Genomic DNA, 6048 nt, shown 5'->3' with positions numbered 1-6048 from the left:
ACACTTTTGATCTGCGGAAAGGGTGAGGGAAATTCGTGCAAGCACGACTGCTGCTAATTGCTGTGCAAGTGGTGGGTGGAGATTGTGCTTTTGAACTAACGGGCCAAGACTGGCAATGCTCTGCACGGAATATTAAGAGAACTTTATGCCTACATTGTATCACCGTAACAAAAACATTTATCCCCGCGGTAGAAATAACACAACCACGGGAGGGCGTGTCATTTCTTTCTGGTCGTCACCGCCCCTTCCTAGCCGATTCCTTCACGTTATCGAATTAATTGTTTAGGTGTAAATGCCTATGAAGCATGCAGACCCTTAATTTATGTGGCCTAATGGGAAATCACCCATTCAAGTCCCTTAACTTCCTTTTTCGGTATTAGCTGCCTCTGTAGGTCTTCCAACAGTTTAATGATGTAGCCATTAGCTCAGTGACTTCACTGAAGCACTCCATTGCTCTCATCCCGTTCTAAAATACTGTCGGGACTTGACGACTAGCGGGAAAATAGGTGCAGAAGAAAAATTGGGAGCAACGCAAAGGTGTCGTATGGCTGCAATCACCCTCCACCACAGAATGGGCGGTATGAACGGGAGTATTTCAAGGAAAGTTCCTGAAGCGTGGGTTCATGAGCCTGATATGCTTATTTCTCTGGGGGAGTGGGGTGTGTGTCCGAATATCAAGTTTGTATTTCAGAGCCTATTTTCTCTTGCTCTCCTTGTAGCAGTCATTCAAGCAGGACGGCTACAAAATCGTGTTAGAGATTGTGGTACGGTTTGAGATTCTCAGTTGATTGACCCCACCTTCTTGAGCCTTTAATGTCTAATCTCAGCTAATGGTCATGGTGTAGTTAATTGTCAAGCGTGTTCCTTATTGTTGTTCCACAAACGGGGTTCGTTTTCCCGGCCTGCAAGGCAATACCACACAGAGTCGAGGTATTTTTAAATTAATTTCATGGATGCGCAAGAACGGGTGCCTGTCTCAAGACAGCACACTTTGTCTCAGAAATCCCCCTTTTATCTAATTAAGTGATACATATTCAGTATTACTTTCCCTTAACGATTGGTCTTTCTTCTTCGCCTGTCATGTAAATTAGTGCGCAGAGTCGGTCTTCTTCTTCATGGTCTTCTTTTGAGTAGGTGGTCTCATTGGAGTAGGTGGTCAATGAGTCGGTGGTCGCAATCTCCCCCTGTAGGACTTGCCTCTTACCTACTTGTTACTCTGTCTTGGCAGTTACAGGTGGTTCTTCGAGATTTATTGACCAGACCGCAATCCATTACTTTTCTGACATAACCATGAAACCCCACTCTCAGAAGAATGACCTTCTGGAATATCAAACCTAGGGAAAATTTGTTTTGACAAGGCCTTAATGATTTCTCTAGCCTTCTTGGTACGACATGGAAAGGCCTCTGGCCAACCAAACAAGGTATCTACTGTCATCAATAAATATTTGAATGAATTACACTTGGTAGTGACATAACATCTGTTTGCCAGTATTCCCCAGGAGTTATTCCTTGTTTCACACAACTCTCCTGTAACCCTCCTGGTAAGTTTTTGGATGATTAGCACAAAAATAGCACGTCTCTTAACTATTATGTCTGTCAGATTTTGCATTTTTGGTCCTACAAGCTATCTTTTTGGCAGTCAATGCCAATGCATTTGCTCTTGAATGTGTTTCTCGATGCAATCTTTTAAGTAGACTTTCCATCAGCTTTTCAGAAGTAGCAGTTGCTTTAAAGGTGTCACCCACCAACCCTGATCATTCTTAGAACAATCTAATTGTTCTGGCAATTGATCTTCTCTCTCAGTATATTATGCATGATAAACGAGGTGCTGGAATTAAGGCTCCTTCCAACTGTTGACTCTTTTAGAGCTGCTTCTTTTTTCCACTTCATCCGCTTTTCGACTTCCCTTTACAATTTCACTATTCCCACTCTGAAGGGCTTCCTAATGTGTTATTGGAACTTCCTTGGGCTGAAGAACTGCCTGCAAAAGTTTCGCTATTTCTTCTCCATATTGAATTGGGGTTTCCTTGCGAGCCTAAAAGTCCTCTTTCTCCCAAGGAGTGCCATGTGCCTGCTTCAGCCTCTAAATGCCTAATCTCAGTCAGTGGTGGTGGCGTAGTTAATTCCAAGCGTGTTCCTTAGGAACGGAGGTCTTTAAAGCAAAGTCCCTGCCGCTTGGGTTCCTACCTCTAGTTCACGGGAGGGGCGGAGTGTGTGTCTGAATATCCCGGTTTGTATTTCAGAGCCTGTTTCTTCTTTGCTCTCCTTGCACCAGTCATTCAGGCATGACTGCTACACATATTAGTGTTGGAGATTGTGCTTTCGGGCTATATGGGATGAGGCTCGTAATCACCTGCATGTGAGACGAGGAGACATCATTTTACTTGGCACGTCTCGGCGTTAGCAAGTGATTTTTCCCGGGCGGTTGAAGCAGCGCGGCCGCGGGAGGCCCCTGCCTTCCTCCCTGGTCGTGATCGCCTCGAGGGTCGAAGGAGAGAAGGGCTGGCGAAAAGCAGCGCAGGAGATGGAACCGCGGGACGGGCCCCGCTGTCCCCGTGGCGACGGTGCCGTCCCCGCCCGCTGCCCGCGGGAAAGGCAGGGCGGGGCAGCGCTTCGGCAGCGCTCGTGCCTGCAGTTGCCGGGAGGAGGCTGCGGGCGCCGCTGTTGACCGAGGAGGGAGCGAGAGGAAGGCCGGAGCGCTGCCGGCAGCCCCGCCCGCTGCGGCCCCGGCTCGCTCCGCTGGCTGGCTGGCTGGCTGGCTCGGCGGCCGGGCGGTCTGCGAGCGTCCCCGCGGTGCGGAGGCCGTGCTGCAGCTGAGGCGGAGGGGCCGGCGGCAGCGGCCGGGAGCGGCGAGCCGGGGCCGAGCCTTAGAGGGAAGCGGAGCCCGAGCCGGAGCGTCTTGCGAGGAGCGTGCGGCGGCGGTGCGGGTCCGGCGGGGCCGCGGCGGCGATGTGCGCGGCGGGGAGGCGCTGGGGCCGGCGGGAGCGAGCCCTGCTGTGGTGCGTCCTGGTGGCGGCGTGGGAGGCGGCGTGGGGGCAGCTGCGCTACTCGGTTCCCGAGGAGATGCCGAAGGGCTCGTTCGTTGGGCGACGTGGCCAAGGACCTGGGGCTGGAGCTGCCGGCGCTCCGCGGACCGCGGCGTCCGCGTTGTATCTGAGGGGAAGACGCAGTATTCGCTCTGCACGGCAAGACGGGGCATTTGGTGACGGCGGAGAGGATAGACAGAGAGCAGCTGTGCCGGCTGGTGGAGAAATGCGTGCTGCGCTTGTGAGGTGATAGTGGAGGGGGGAAATGAAGTTTTTCGAATCGAAGTGGAAATCACGGACATTAACGACAACGCGCCCAGCTTCAAGGAACTCGAGCTTGAGGAGAGAATGAGCGAGACGACAGCCCCGGGGTCGCGGTTTTCCCCTGGCCAGGGCCCACGACCCGGACTCGGGACGGAATTCGCTGCAGAGCTACGAGCTGAGCGGCGATGAGCACTTCTCGCTGGCCGTGCAGGCGGGCCCCGGCGGGGATCAGCAGTCCCGAGCTGGTGCTGGCGAAGGCGCTGGGACCGGGAGGAGGCGGCGTTTCACGAGCTGGTGATGAAGGGCGAGCGACGGCGGAGAGCCGGCGCGGACGGGCACGGCGCGGATCCGCGTGGCGGTGCTGGACGCGAACGACACGCGCCCGTGTTCAGCCAGGCGGAGGTACACGCTGCGTGTGCCGGAGGACGTTGCCCGTGGGCTCCACCTCGTCACCGTCACGGCCCACGACGCCGACGAGGGCATCTACGGGCCCACGTGAAGTATCCCTGAAGAAAGCGACTGACCTGGCATCGGAGATTTTCCAGCTGGACGCGAGACGGGAGCCATCACACTGTGCGGAGCCTGGACTTCGAGGAAGGTGACTCGCACGAACTGGAGGTGCAGGCGGATGGCGGGGGCCTTTCCGACACGGCCAAAGTCGCGATCACGGTGACTGACGTGAACGACAACGCGCCCGAGATTTCGGTGCGGTCGTCGCTGAGCGCGATCTCGGAGGACGCGCCGCCGGGGACGGTGGTGGCCCTGCTGCACGTGCAGGACCGGGACTCGGGGGCGAACGGCGAGGTGCGGTGCTCGCTGGACGGGGGCGTCCCGTTCCGGCTGCGGAGCTCGCAGGGCAGCTACTACCGCGTGGTGACGGCGAGGGAGCTGGACCGGGAGGAGGTGGCGGAGTACAACGTGACGGTGCGGGCGGCGGACGGCGGGTCGCCGGCGCTGTGGAGCAGCGCGGTGCTGGCGCTGCGGGTGCTGGACGTGAACGACAACGCGCCGGTGTTCGCGGAGGCGCGCTACAGCGCCCGGCTGCCCGAGAACAACGCGGCGGGCGCGCTGGTGCTGACGGTGCGGGCGGCGGACGCGGACTGGGGGCAGAACGCGCGCGTGCGGTACCGGCTGTCGGAGGGGCGGGTGCGGGGCGCGCCGCTCTCGTCCTACGTGTCGGTGCAGGCGGAGACGGGCGCGCTGTACGCGCTGCGCTCCTTCGACTACGAGGAGGTGCGCGAGGTGGGGCTGTGGGTGCGGGCGGAGGACGGCGGCGCGCCGGCGCTGAGCAGCAACGTGTCGGTGCGGCTCGTGATCGTGGACGAGAACGACAACGCGCCGCAGGTGCTGTACCCGCCGCCGGCGCCGGCGCCGGGCGCGGGCTGGGCGGGCGTGGAGCTGGCGCCGCGCTCGGCGGAGCCCGGGGCGCTGGTGGCCAAGGTGGTGGCGGTGGACGCGGACGCGGGGCAGAACGCGTGGCTGTCGTACGAGCTGGCCAAGGCGACGGAGCCGGGGCTGTTCCGCGTGGGGCTGCACAGCGGCGAGGTGCGGACGGCGCGCTTCCCGCTGGCCCGCGACGCGGCGCGGCAGAGCCTGGTGGTGGTGGTGAAGGACCACGGGCGGCCGGCGCTGTCGGCCACGGCCACGCTGACGGTGGTGCTGGCCGAGAGCGTGGCCGAGCTGCTGTCGGAGCTGGGCAGCGCGGCGGCGGCGGCGCCGGGCGAGCCGGCCGGCAGCCTGACGCGGTGGCTGGTGGTGGCCGTGGCGGCCGTGTCCTGCCTTCCTTCCTCGCCTTCCTGCTGCTGGCGCTGCGCCTGCGGCGCTGGCGCCGCTCGCAGCTGCTGGCGGCGGGCAGCGGCGCCTTGCGCGGCGTCCCGGCCTCGCACTTCGTGGGCATCGACGGCGTCCGCGCCTTCCTGCACTCCTACTCGCACGAGGTGTCGCTCACCGCCGACTCGCGCAAGAGCCAGCTCCGCTTGTCGGGCGGCAGCTGCTGCGACACCCTCCCGGCCCGGCCGCCGCCCGACGAGCCCGCGCCGCTGCTCGGGGAGGACCCTGCCGGCGCCCGCCGCGCGGACCCCGCCGCTCCCCCGGTGAGTTCCTCCCACCAGCCCTTCCCCGCGGCGCGGCGCGGCGCGGCGCGCGACGCTTCCCTCCGCTGCTTCTCCGCCCTTTCCCCCCGACTTCTGTCTCCTGCCTCGGGGGGTGGAGGTAGCGGGAAGGCAAGCTTCGCTCAGCGACGCGCGGGGCGCTGGCGCCTCTTGCTCCCGGGAGGTGAACGGGGGATCGCGGCTCAGCGTGACAGTTGCTGCGGGAGGCAGGAGAAGCGGGAGGCTGCTGTTGCCTGCTGGAGTTTCCTCTCAGGGGGGCTTGCTGCTTTTATCACGTCGCTGATGTGTTACATGCTGTTCACTGACCCAGCCTCTGCCGGAGGACAGCTCCTCTTTTACTCGTAGAGCCCCGAGGTTTCTTTCCAGAAGACTAGTGAGCAGGCAATGTATCTTCCTTCTCAGTACGGAGATGTAGCGAAATCTCGGCGAGGTCCGTGGCGTGGTAGTGATCCATGTCGAGGACAAAGGGTCTGGGTTCTGGCCCTCTGATAACAAGTGCTTGCAAATATGAGGGTCAACGAACACCAGGCAAGTTGTGACGGCTTGGAGACGAGAGTCTTGGGAGGTGTTTGTGAGGGGCTGTGGAACCAGACACAAGAGATCTGGTTTGCTCCTTTCCCTGTTCGGTGCCCATCTGTAGTATCATG

General features: G+C 60.2%; 1 pseudogene; it reads left to right on the top strand.

The window, feature by feature from the left end:
* Positions 1 to 2907: 2907 nt before the first annotated feature.
* Positions 2908 to 5746, top strand: LOC115338536 (annotated as a pseudogene).
* The last annotated feature ends 302 nt before the right edge of the window (positions 5747 to 6048 follow it).

The sequence above is a fragment of the Aquila chrysaetos genome, unplaced genomic scaffold, assembly GCF_900496995.4.
Source record: "Aquila chrysaetos chrysaetos unplaced genomic scaffold, bAquChr1.4, whole genome shotgun sequence".
In the NCBI taxonomy this organism is placed as follows: Eukaryota; Metazoa; Chordata; class Aves; order Accipitriformes; family Accipitridae; genus Aquila; species Aquila chrysaetos.
The sequence above is the reverse complement of the archived record's forward strand: the minus strand, read 5'-3'. Positions and strand labels throughout refer to the sequence as shown.